Source organism: Capsicum annuum, chromosome 11 (assembly GCF_002878395.1).
Source record: "Capsicum annuum cultivar UCD-10X-F1 chromosome 11, UCD10Xv1.1, whole genome shotgun sequence".
Taxonomy (NCBI): domain Eukaryota; kingdom Viridiplantae; phylum Streptophyta; class Magnoliopsida; order Solanales; family Solanaceae; genus Capsicum; species Capsicum annuum.
In genome coordinates this window covers 6,895,465-6,909,763 of record NC_061121.1, presented here as the reverse complement: position 1 = coordinate 6,909,763, position 14,299 = coordinate 6,895,465, and the positions used below count along the sequence as shown (strand labels likewise).

The 14,299-nt window shown below is 35.5% G+C and overlaps 1 long non-coding RNA gene across 1 annotated transcript; it reads left to right on the top strand.

The window, feature by feature from the left end:
- Positions 1 to 13,367: 13,367 nt before the first annotated feature.
- Positions 13,368 to 13,918, top strand: LOC124888618. Its single transcript, XR_007047103.1, has 2 exons — positions 13,368 to 13,447; positions 13,634 to 13,918. It is a non-coding gene; the product is annotated as an uncharacterized LOC124888618 (long non-coding RNA).
- The last annotated feature ends 381 nt before the right edge of the window (positions 13,919 to 14,299 follow it).

Genomic DNA, 14,299 nt, shown 5'->3' with positions numbered 1-14,299 from the left:
TTGTTGAGAAACTATTACATTACACCTATGTGTTTTCAAATGATTTGATACAAAAATTGCTTTATAATGGATCTCAACTATATATTGTAAAAATATTACATTTTGTTTTGATATCTCTGCGTGCCAGTACTTTTGTGCTGACCCCTTCCACTCTCCAACCTCTCAGGTTTAGAGGCCCAGTCTAGGGGTTAAGAGAATCAGTAGGTCTTTCAGACAGAGTTGCAGATACAAGTGGTGAGCCTTCTATATTTTGGAAGGTCTTATGTCCTTCAGTCTTTTTATCTTATATTTAGCTTTGGGGTCTGTTGGGGGCCTTGTCCCAATTTTCAGATGGACATTGTTTCAGTCATGTAGTAGTGATTACGCAGACAATTTTAGAGATGTTGATTTAGATTGTGGGGCACTATTCCCCATTTTCATTTTCATATGATTCTTGACCATGTTTCTGTTATATTATGTTTTTCTGCATTACTTTAATCATATGGATTAGGTGCATGATTACCAGACAGATAGGGGTGTTTTGAGCCTCAATGGTTTGAAATGCTCGTCACGGCCAAGGCCTGGTTTGGGTCGTGAAAAGCTTTGTATCAAAGCACGATTCATGGTCCCAGGGTATCTGCAAAATCACGTCAGGTAGAGTCTTGTTTATGGGTGTGTAGCGCGCCACACTTATAAGCAAGAGGCTGCTAGGCGTTTAGGAAATATTTACCTTCTTTGTGATTTAGTTCATGCTTCAGAGTCTGAATTGTCCCCTAATTAATGATCACGTGCGTTTTAGAAACACAGTTATGCCTCCACATCGTATCATCGATCAGAATGCTCAGGCAGATGAGGTCTGTCCCACCCATGGGATGCGGACCCGTAACACGGCTCAAACTCCAGAATTTGTCCCTACTCTGGTAGTCCCTCCAGTCCTGACCAGTCCACCTCAGGCTCCACGGACTAATGCCAACCGTCCTCCAACTGCTCAGGGAGATATTTCAAATGTAGAATTCAAATGGTCCATTCATATGCTGACACAGTTGGTAGCTAACCGGCTCAACGATCGAAAGGTGTTGGGTCTGCATCTGTTACGTATGAGGGTACTAGATTCGGACATTTCATGAAGATGAACCCACCTAAATTCACTGGCACCAAGGTGGAGGAAGATCCACAGGTGTTCGTGGATGAGATAGAAAAGATCTTTAAGGTGATGCATATGGATGAGGTTGAAGGGGTGGAGCTATCAACCTATCAGCTCAAGGACATTGCGAATCAGTGGTATGCCGACTGGGAAGATGAAAAAGGTGAAAGTGTTGAGCCCACAGTTTGGGGCGAATTTGTGGAAGCTTTTATTGATCGCTTCTTTTCTCTGGAGTTAAGAGAGACCAAAGCGGAAGAGTTTATGAATCTGAAGCAGGGCAATATGAGTGTCTAGGAGTACACTTTGAAGTTTAATAAACTATCCCTCTATGCACCAGAGTTGACTAGTAATATGAGAGCCCAGATGAGGAAATTTGCATCTGGCCTTGCTGATAACCTGGTACTTGAGTGCCAGGGGGCTATGTTGAATAAGGAGTTAGACTTTGCTCGACTGATAGTTCATATACAGCAGGTGAAAGAGAAAAAGAAAAAAATTATTGAATTTAGAGAGAAAGACAGATAGGCTAAGAGAGTTAGATTTGCGGACCAGCACCAGAGTCAGCCGCAGAGTTATAACTGGGGTAATAAGTGGTCGAAGAAGAAGAAGTTTTGGAATAATGCACAGTTAACAGCCAGTGCCCCAGCACCCAGACCACCGACAGATAGACAAACTTAGAGTTTTCAGACTCCTCATGGATCCAAAGCTCTAGGTACACAGTCTCAGGGCAGTGTAGCCCAGCAGCATCGTACTCATCTGTGGTGTGAGGTTTGTGGAAGGAATCATCTAGGGAAGTGCTGGTTTGAGGGGACAAACTGCTATACTTGTGGCAAAGTGGGTCACCTTCAGAGAGATTGTCCTTCTACTAGAGTAAATACGGGGGGGCTAAGTCCCAAGCCGCCTCCACAGCTCCTTTTCCTAAGGGTGCCTCTTCAGCTGCCGAAAGTGGTCACAACCGGTTATATTCTTTGACTAACCGCCATGAGGCGAAAGCTTCACCAGATATTGTCACCAGTATGTTACGAATCTTTTCTCATGATGTTTATGTATTGCTTGATCTCGGGTCTACTTTATCTTATGTGACCCCTTATGTAGCTGTTGGTTTCAAGTTTTAGCCCAAAGTTACTGTAGAACCCTTCTCTATTTCTACTCTTGTAGGTGATTATGTTGTTGCTAGAAGGATATATAAAAATTGTGTCGTGTCTATTCATAGTAGGGAAACTGTGGAAGACCTTATAGAACTGGATATGATAGATTTTGATGCCATCCTTGGGATGGACTGGCTCCATTCGTGTTATGCCACCCTTGATTGCAGAACCCAAAAGGTCACTTTTTCTTTCCCGAATGAGACACCAATTGTATGGGCAGGGAGTTCTTTGGAACCTAGAGGCCACTTTATCTCTTATCTTAGAGACCGAAAGCTTATCTCTAAAGGTTGTATGTATCATCTAATTCGAGTAAAAGATTCAAAAGTTGGAAACCTTTCTTTGCAGTCAGTCCCTGTAGTGAATGAATTCCCAGAAATCTTTACCAAAGATCTCCCAGGGATACCCCCTGATAGGGAGATAGATTTGGGCATTGATGTGTTGTCAGACACTCGTCCTATTTCTATTCCGCCATATAGAATGGCTCCCACAGAACTAAAAGAGTTAAAGGAACAGCTTGCAATCTCCTACACAAAGGTTTTATTCGTCCTAGTGTTTCCCCATGGGGTGCACTCGTGCTCTTCGTGTGAAAGAAGGATGGGTCCCTTCGAATATGCATAGACTACCGTCAGTTGAATAAGGTCACGATTAAAAATAAATATCCTCTTCCTAGGATTGATGACCTTTTTGACCAGCTTCAGGGTGCCAAGTGTTTTCAAAAATAGACCTTCGTTCGGGTTATCATCAGTTGAAATTTAGGGAGTCAAACATACCCAAGACAGCCTTTCGAACCCGATATAGTCACTACAAATTTCTAGTCATGTCCTTCGGGTTGACTAACACCCCTGCAGCCTTCATGGATCTTATGAATAGAGTGTTTCGTCTGTTTTTTGACTTGTTCATCATTGTATTTATTGATGATATTCTACTTATTCTAAGAGTAAAGAGGATCGCGCCAATCACCTCCGAATTATTCTTCAAACCCTTAAGGATCATCAGCGGTATCTAAATTTTCTAAGTATGAATTCTAGTTAGACGCTATTGCCTTCCTGGGGCATATTGTGTCCAGTGATGGGATAAGAGTGGATCCCCAGAAAGTTAAAGCAGTGAGAAAATGGCCCAGACCCATGACTCCAATTGATATTCGGAGCTTCTTGGGTTTGGCGGGGTATTACAGAAAGTTTGTAGAGAGTTTTTCTTCCATAGTTGCTCCGCTTACTAAACTGACTCAGAAAAAGATAAAGTTTGTGTGGTATGACTTGTGTGAAAATAGTTTTGAGAAATTGAAGGACAAGTTAACTACTGCTCCTGTTTTGACCTTTTCGAGGGTGTAGATGATTTTATGGTTTATTGTGATGCATCCCGTGTAGGACTTGGTTGTGTATTGATGCAGCGTGGTAAGGTGATAGCTTATGCATCTAGGCAGTTAAAGGTGCATGAGCTCAATTACCCCACTCATGACTTGGAGTTAGCAGCTGTGGTGTTAGCACTTAGAATCTGGAGACATTATCTCTATGGAGTGTATGTTGATATTTATACTGACCATAAGAGTTTACAGTATATTTTCTCACAGAAAGAATTGAACCTCAGGCAGAGGCGTTGGATGGAGCTTTTGAAAGACTATGATATGAGTCTGCATTACCATCCAGGAAAGGCAAATGATGTAGCCGACGCCCTCAGAAGGTTGTCTATGGGCAGCCTTTCTCATGTAGAAGAAGGAAAGAAAGAGATGGTGAAGGATATTCACTGCCTTGCAAATCTGAGAGTGCGGCTCTTAGATTTTGAAGATGGAGGAGTGATTGTTCATGAGTTAGCTAAGTCATCTCTTTGTGCTGAAGTTAAGGAGAAGCAGGTTGAAGATCCTATCTTGATGCAAATCAAGAAAGATGTGGGTTAACAAAAGGTTATGTCATTTGAAATTGGTGGTGATGGTATTCTGAGATTTCAGGGTAGGTTGTGCATTCTGAATATCGATGGGCTACGAGAAAGAATCCTTAATAGGGCATACACTTCGAGGTATGTCATTCACCCAGGCTCTACTAAGATGTACCATGATCTGAAAACCTTGTATTGGTGGAATAACATGAAATGGGGTGTAGCTAATTTTGTGTCCAAGTGTTTGAACTGTCAACAAGTGAAGGTAGAACACATGAGGCCAGGTGGTACTTCCCAAGAGATAGCCCTGCCTTTATGGAAGTGGGAGATGATAAACATGGACTTCATTACAAAACTTCTGAGATCTCGAAACTAGTATGATTCTATATGGGTGATTGTAGATCGATTGACCAAGTCATCCCACTTTTTACCTGTGAGGACTAATTATTCGGGAGAGGCTTATGCTAATATTTATATGAGGAGATAGTTCGATTGCATGGGGCACCAATGTCCATTATATCCGATAGAGGTACGCAGTTTTCATTTAAGTTTTAGAGATCCTTTCAGAAGGGTTTAGGTACACAAGAAAATTTGAGCACAGCTTTCCACCCTCAGACGGATGGGCAAGCTGAGCATACCATTCATACCCTTGAAGATATGTTGAGGGCATGTGTCATTGATTTCAAAGGTAGTTGGGTAGATCACCTGTCACTGGTTGAATTCTCTTACAATAATAGCTACCATGCCAGCATTAAGATGGCTTCTTTTGAGGCTTTGTATGAGAGGAGATGTAGGTCTCTGATAGGATGGTATGAAGTGGGTGAGACTCAGTTGTATGGGCCCGATCTTGTTCATCAGGCGATAGAGAAAGTGAAGATCATTAGAGAATGACTCAAGACTGCTCAGAGTCGTCAGAAGTCCTATGTCGATGTTCGAAGAAGAGAACTAGAGTTTGAAATTGGTGATTGGGTGTTTCTCAAGGTTTCTCCTATGAAAGGAGTTATGCGGTTTGGAAAAAGGGGTAAATTAAGCCCTCATTATGTAGGGCCATATCAGATTTTGAAAAAGATTGGTACAGTGGCATATGAGTTAGAATTGCCTGCAAGTTTGGGTTCTGTTCATCCGGTATTCCATGTATCCATGTTGAAGAAATGCATTGGAGATCATTCTATGGTATTGCTAGTAGAGGGTATCAAAGTGACAGACTCCTTGTCTTACAAAGAAGATCCTGTTGAAATTTTAGATCGCCAAGTTCGTAAGCTGAGAAGCAAAGAGATAGCCTCAGTAAAGGTACTGTGGAGGAATCAGAAAGTCGAAGAAGCAACTTGGGAGTCAGAAGATGACATGAGAATTAGATATCCCAATTTTTTTGCTCCGATGAAGGAGGAGACAAAAGGTACTATTCCTATCTTATCTTTCCTAGTCGTTTATTATGCTTGAAATCGTGTTTGTCTGTGTCCCGCATCATCATTCGGGGATGAATGATCCTAGGGGGGGATAATGTAATGCCCTGCAATTCGAGCTACAATATAGACCATGATTTCGATGTGTTGTTAATCCCGAAGCCATAAAATCCTATGCCAATATGGCATGTTAATTTTTGTGTAGCATGTGAATCCACTCAAGCTTGAATTTAGACCATAGAGGTCCTTCAACTCAAGGACGAGTTGAAACTATTTCGATCAACTAAGTTTTAGTGGATGTTGTAAAGTGTGTCAGCTTCCATCAATCATAACACTTTGTATATGTCGAATTAGGAAGCCTACTATGTGTCAAATGATAGGTATTCAAGTTAGCTTTCTAACGATACCAATTTGGCTAAAATCTGACACCCGAGCAAGAAGTTATGGCCTTTTAAAGTGATAAGCGTTGCCTAACCAATCGCCTATGGCCACTGGAAAGCATAGGCAATAGCCTAGGCGGCACCTATGTAAACATAGGCGATAGCCTAGGCGGCGCCTATGTGAACATAGGCAATGGGATGGGCAGCGCTTATGTAAAGAAATCTAGTGACTTAAACACTCCGTGTTGGGAACAAAGTGGTCCTTTTTCCACCCTTAATTAGCCCTAAAATACGAAATCTAGTTCCAAGGATCCCAAAATACATATTCTTTCATTAAAAGTGCTCAAGGATTCTCCTTAGGGTTTCAAAATAAAAACCCAAATAGTTCAAGATTTGACCGTAAGTTTTCAAAGATAATTACATATTTGGAATCACCAATCTGCAAGCTTCAAGAAACATCTATTATCCTTGGAAATAGAGGTACGTGGGGTTATCCAAAAATCTCATGGGTGTAGTTTTTATGAACATGCATGCTTTTAAATGGGGGTTTTCAATCAAATGCTCATATCTTGCTTTCAATATGATTTCTAAGTCACTTACTTTATGTCATGGGAATTGTTTGCCTATATACTTCAATGGTTGAAACCATGCATATGTGATTTGAGATTTTCCATGGAAGTTTGATAAATCTGAATGATAAATTGCTTTCAAATTCCCATGAAAATGTCTTGATACCCCATACTATATTGTGATCAACAAAAGAGAGCATGAATTTGAAATAAATACTGTTCACTACTTGTAAATGATGAAGCACCTTGGTTTTTTACATGATTATGCATATGTGGATGTGATATTAATGACTTGCAATTCGGGTATGACGATACCCTACAGAACATGATATGTGATTGAATCAGATAAAATTTGAATGCATTGATTTTACATGAGAAAGGTGGATGCCCGAAGAAGGTGTTTGAGACACAAGGGCTCATTGCTGGAAAACGTGTTTGCCGACATGGAATATTAGTACCAGGCTAAGTGATCTTGTATACTTGACTTCATGCCATTCCCAAATTGTGACTATAGGTAGGAGCCCGAGTTAAGTGATCTTGGGCACTACCATTGGGTCGAGACACCATGCTATGTGATCTTGTGTGTCTCTCCCTCACTTATACTCTAATCTCGGCGGCAACCGAGGTTAGACAGTTGGTGTAAATTATGTAGAGTATTCCACCTAGCTCAGTTGCATTTCATTGTTGTTGAGAAACTATTGCATTACACCCATGTGTTTTCAAATGATTTGATATGAAATTTGCTTTATAATGGTTCTCAACTATATATTGTAAAAATACTATGTTTTGTTTTGATATCTCTGTGTGCCAGTACTTTTGTGCTGACCCCCTCCCCTCTCCAACCTCTCAGGTTTAAAGGCCTAGTCTAGGGGTCGAGAGAATCAGTAGATCTTTCAGACAGAGTTGCAGAAACAAGTGGTGAGCCTTCTATATTTTGGAAGGTCTTATGTAGTAGACATTGTTTCAATCATGTAGTAGAGATTTCGCAGACGGTTTTAGATATGTTGATTTAGATTGTGGGACACTATTCCCCATTTTTGTTTTCACATGACTCTTGACCATGTTTCCGTTATATTGTGTTTTTCCGCATTACTTTGATAATATGGATTAGGTGCATGATTACCAGACAGATAGGGGTGTTTCGGGCCTCAATGGTTCGAAATGCTCGTCACGGCCAGGGCTTGGTTCGGGTCGTGACAGATATCCAACCAACTGAAAGCACTCACTCTTGTAATGTCCCTTTAGTGCAGTGATCACATACTGCATTTGGATTATAGTTGGTATTATAACCTTTTTTCCCTCTCTGATATGCACCACTTGAGTAACTGGACTTAGAGTACATGGCTACACCATTACCTATATTAGGTGCAGCACCTAGAAGACCTGTGGCATTGACAACTTAAGCCACAGACCTCTGAGTCATCACTTATGATCAAGGAGTGTGCCATGATAACACTAGGTAAGAGTGTCGTTCATAATATCTAACTTCTTGCTTAAGAGTATATGTTATTTGATCCCATTAGATTTTGGTACAGTTTTTGACTCTGAAGATACAACACAAACTCTTTTGATTTCTCACAATTGCAAATAGGAGATGGCACCATAGAATCAAACTCATCCCACAAGTTTTTTTAGCTTAGTAAAGTAGACAGAAACAGACTGAATTTCTTGAGAAATTGTAGCAATTTCTCGATGGAGATTATAGGTTCTTGAACCATCAATCTTATCAAAAAAATTTTAAATCTTTCCAAACAAGATTTGCATTAGATTTATACACTATTCCACCAAGAAGATCAGAAGATACAGAATTCATTAACCATGACAAAACAAAGGCATTTACTCTTTCCCACTTATTACCCAATTCAACGGAGAAGCTTTCTTTTTTACAAGATCCATCAACAAAACCAAATTTATTACACCCTAATAATACATTTCTAATTGCTTTACTCCATACAACATAGTTCTTACTTTCTTTTAACTAGAATGAAACAAGAAAGTTATGAGAAACATCCGCCCTTTCAACTAAAATGAAACAAGAAAATTACAAGAAATATCTGCAACTGATAGATGCAGAGGACAGGATTGCAGAGGAATAAAAACTGCTCAGTAGGAATTGAGGGAGTTGCAGTTGAATCCATGATTTGAGATTCTGGTAATGCCCAACAAATTCACACGAAATGTGAATTTCTTGATATTAAGAAGAATGTAGGATCGTGTGAGCATTGATTTGAATCAGTGAAGCTCTCATATCATGATGAATTAGTGATTAAGAAGCAGAGTTAGTGATTAAGAAGCAGTAGAGTACGGAGGAGGTGAAGAAGAAGAAGACTAGAGTAAGTGAGAGAAGAAGAAATTGTCATTCTGTATGTTCATTCATTTTGTGTAGTACATGCAGCCTATGTATAGAGAGAGAGTAGTATTCTTCTAGAAGATAAGATAATTAAATACCTTCTTAACTAACTCTTGTAACTAACTTATACTTAGCTCCTCTATTTCATTTGTATTAACCTATCTACTTAACAAGAAGCAATGAGAAAAATTGAATAACAATTACTTTATACTTCAACTAACAAATCTGTAGCTATTCTTCATGTTTCTTTAAAGAAATGAATCACATGTGAAGAACATTATAGCAAAGTCACAATGTAGTTTAGAACAGATATGTTCATATATTTTATTTTTGAGAAAACGGACAGTGGTAGAAAACACATACAGACAATAGTTAAAAAATTCACATTGTAGGTAAATATTAGCAGAAAAACCATGATAGAGTTAAAATGGGATGAAAATCAACCTTACAATTATTCATGAGACCATATCAGACTCGCACCGACATATTAAAAAAAAAAGTCAAAAATAGGACCAACAGTCCTTTTTGGAGTAATGGACTAGGGCTTGCTCGTCGGAGATCTAAAATTCAAATTTAGTAAGAAAATAAATGAATTTATTGATATTTGATGTTAATTTTATCAATTATTTTCTTGATCAAAAATTTGGAGCCCAAAGGCTCCTTTTATAGCTAAAATTGAGAGGGGTTGCAATGGTTCTCAAGTGAAGGCTCAATTGTATGAGGTAATGATGAAATCCGGAAAATAAAGGGATGAATTTTGCCTTTTCAGGTTGATATGAAGAGAGGAAGAGAAGGTTTGGAGTCTCTAAGTTCAGAACCATCGAATTAAAGAAATAACAATCTTAAATCTAATGGTCTCTCATGCTCTTTGCCCTTTCCAGACGTGACAGTGATGGAGGAGTGTTTTAGGATCTGATTTAAGCAAGAAAGTTGATGGTGAAGGAATGTAAAGCAGATGAAAACTGTGGGATTGATGGATATGAGATGAAAGGTGAAGGGGAAGGTGGAAGACCATCGAAATTGCTATTATTCGATGGTCCGAGCAGTTTGGTGTTTGCAGAGAAGAGAGAAAGCAAAGTATCGATGTTTGGTTAAATATCAACGTGAAGAAGAAAGCAAAGGGAATTTCATTTAACCAATCACTAGCAACCACTTCACTATTTTATTTTATTGTTAATGTAATTGACTTTTTCCTTTCCCTCTCAAATTATAAAACACATATATATCTAAAGATTTTATCTAAACGATATTCTTTTACAACAGTCATAGACTCATGGTTGATCACTTTATTTGTCATATCTTTATCTTCAAACTAATGAAATTAATTATCTGATTGAAAGTCTAAATCCAAATCCAGACTACCCTTAAATTGAAAGCACAAAATTTGTCCAATAAAATATTGTGTTGGCAGCAACAATCTCACTTTTTACACTTGTTTCCTCACGTTCTATTACTCTTTATCATCTCCACCAAAAAAGCATATGCAAAGATGATTTAAAAAAACTCATAAATCTATAAAAGAAGAATACAAAATAACAATGATGGATAAAGTGGAACCAACAAAACTTCAAGAAAATTTTGAGAAGAAATTAAACAATAAAGTGAATCTTATTTCTCTCGAATCAAAAAAAGAGGGGGGAGAGGGGGGGGGTTCCTAACAAAAATCAATACTAAAATGAAAAAAGAAAACTTTAATAAGGAAAAGTAAAATAAAAGAGAAAAAACTAAGAAATAACTTTTAATTAAAAAATAGTCAAAAATAAGTTTTAAATTATATCTTTTGTTGCTCACTCATCCTAAGAGAGTGATATACATGCAATATGTCAAGTGGCTGAAAAAGGGTACATTTATGTCAGTTCAAAAATTGTTTAGACGGATTATAGGCTCTTACAAAGTTAAAGTGTCTTCTTAAAATTAGGTACAAATTTAGTAAGGTAACTATGTATTATCTCTTAATGTAAGTACCCATTGTGAATAAATTTTACCCATTTATACCGCGTAATTGGCATTTCTAAGTCTTAATTATTCAATTCAAACACATGCACATATCCCTCAAACATAATTATATTACCAAGACACCAGGCTTGATATTGTGAATTGAGAGAGAATCTAAAGTTTTTTTATCTTTTGAGGCCCTATTGGTCTTTTTCATAGTTAAGAAGGGAAAATTAGTCTTAGTTAATGAAAAATTTATCTTGAGAATCACCTTATTATAAGTTTAAAAAACAAAATAAATACGAAATTCAATTATTAATAATTTCCGGTGAAAGACATTTTTCTTTGTACCAAACACACCCTAAGACCTTGAAAACTAATAATAAGATTGCCTTATATAGTGTGTTTGGGACAGCTCCAAAAGTGCTTACTTTTACCAAAAGAAGTGTTTGATCAAGTTTTCGAAAAAATTAAGTACTTCTAGAGAGTAACAAAATTGTCTTTTAGAAACTAAGCGAAACAATTTTTTTTTTTAAAAAAAAAAAGCACATTTGAAAAAAATACATTTATTAGAAGTCATTTTGAAAAACTGTTCAAACTTGCTTTCTTAAAATATTTTAAAACAAAAATTTAACCAAAAAAATTATAATAATAAGATTGACTTAGAAAATACTCCCTTCGTCCCATTTTAGTTGGGGGCATTTCATTTTACACAGTAATAAAAAAATCATAAATTGAATGATGAATTCTATTATTTTACTCTTTACCCATATTAATAATATTCATTCGGTGAATGTACATTGAAATTGAAATTATTTATATTTAATGTATACTATTAATTGTAGTGATAAAATAAAAAAATAATTAATTATATCCTTTTTTTTAGTAAGTGATCAATTAATATGAGAATTTTACTTTTATTAAGATGATCAACTAAAATGGAATGGGTGGATACTGGAGTATATCTCTTGTGATGGTTGGATGTATTCAAGGTATTATTGATAAAAGATGGTAATAGATCTTTATTTAAGGTAGATCATTAGTTAGCCTTATATAAATAAAAGATTTTCTTTGATGCATTCTCCAAAATTATAGATTGAAATAAAAGTTCATTCATGAACTCTCTGACCCATTCTCCAAAATTCAATATCGAAATGAAAATCTATTCATGAACAAAAGATTTTTTTTGACCCATTCTCCAAAATTTAAAATTGAAATGAAAATTCATTCATAAACAAAAGATTCCCTTTGACTCTTTATCCAAAATTTGAGACTGAAATGAAAGTTCTTTCCTAAACAAAAGATTTATTTTTTTTACCCATTATTCAAAATTTAAGATTGAAATGAAAGTTTTTTCATAAACAAAAGATTTTCTTTGACCCATTATCAAAAAAATAAGATTGAAATGAAAATTCATTCATAAACAAAAGATTTTTTTGACCTAATCTCCAAAATTCAACGTTGAAATGAAAGTCCATTTATAAACAAAAGATTCCCTTTGGCCCCTTATCGAAAATTTAAGACAGAAATGGAAGTTCTTTCATAAACAAAAGATTTGTTTTGACCTATTATTCAAAATTTAAGACTGAAATGATAGTTCTTTCATAAAAAAACATTTTCTTTGACCCATTATCAAAAATTTAAGACTAAAATAAAAGTCCATTCATAAACAATAGATTTTCTTTGATCCCTTCTCTAAAATTTAAGAATAAATGAAAATTCATTCATAAATAAAAGAGTTTCTTTGATCCATTCTCCAAGACTCAAAACTGAAATAAAAGTCCATTCATGAACAAAAAATAAAATAAAATTTTAACCCATTCTTCAAAATTTAAGACTGAAATGAAAGTTTATTCATAAATAAAAGATTCCCTTTGACCCTTTATCCAAAATTTAAGACTGAAATAGAAGTTCCATCATGGGCAAAAGATTTCTTTTGACCCATTATTCAAAATTTAAGACTGAAATGAAAGTTCTTTCATAAACAAAAGATTTTCTTTAACCCGTATCAAAAAATTAAGACTGAAATGAAAGTTCATTCATAAACAAAAGATTTTCTTTGACCCCTTATCCAAAATTTAAGACTGAAATGAAAGTTATTTCATAAACAAAAAAAAATTTTGACCCATTATTTAAAATTTAAGACTGAAATGATAGTTCTTTCACAAACAAAAGATTTTCTTTGACCCATTATCAAAAGCTTAAGACTAAAATAAAAGTTCATTCATAAACAAGATTTTCTTTAACCCATTCTCCAAAATTTAAGACTAAAATGAAAGTTCATTCATAAATAAAGATTTTCTTGATCCATTCTATAAAATTCAAGACTGAAATGAAAATCCATTCATGAATAAAAGATTTTCTTTGACCCATTCTTCAAAATTCAAGACTGAAATGAAAGTTCATTCATAAATAAGAGATTTCCTTTGACCTCTTATCCAAAATTTAAGACTGAAATGAAAGTTCTTTCATAAACAAAAATTTTTCTTTGATCCACGCTCCATAATACTTAAATGAAAGTCCATATTAGTAACTTCTTATGTACTATATATATTGTTACAATAAGAACTCTAGACACACACAAATAGAAAAGAACTTCCCTTCTATTCAGTATGGAAAAAAATCAGTAGATTGTATTTTATCTAATCACCTTATTTATCTTTTCACGTGGTTAGTCACTTCTTTTGTTTCTTTATCCCTCTCCTTACATCAAACATGTATAAAAGATTCGAACAACTCTAGATCTGCCGCAATCGTATAATAATTTTTAATCTCACATGATGAATTACAATATTTAATTAATTATTTGGATTTAAACATGCTTTTGTTTGATGCTAACAAATTTTTAATTTTCAGATATAGTGACGGGACGATCGAAGTGTCATACTATCGACGATTGTGATTCTAATGAGTGTCAGTGGGGGATTGCCGTTCAGAGTCCCATATGTCGTGATGGGGAATGTTTTTGTGTTAGTCCCGGAACATACTCTGGTTATCAACAAGGAAATGGATTTGGTCACAAAGTTAACTCATAGGAGTCTTCCTAGTTGTTTAAATCTATTGGAGTATTCAGTATGTGAATCTAATTCCTAATATCGGCTCATGTAAATGTTATACTATGTTTTAAGGAGTATTACACTATCAAATGATGATATCAATCAAATTTTTAGTTTTAGTGTTTATAAATAAAGGAAAATAGCACATATTTAGATGTAGAGGGAAATAAAAAATCTAAATTACTTAGTATTCTGATGTAGAAATAATTAGACCTATATCCAAAAGAAAATTCAAAAGAAAAAAATAATTACATTATACGTGGTAGGTATAAGTTTATTCAAAATTGATTTTGACCTCAAATAAAAAAAATATATTAGCACTTGAAATTTCAATAACAAATTATTTTTCTTAGCAACAATTTAAATAATAAATATTAGTATAAAATATTTTATTTTAGATTCATTGATTTTATATAAATATCAAGCAACAGATAAAATTGTATTCTAAATACATGAACTTGTTAAC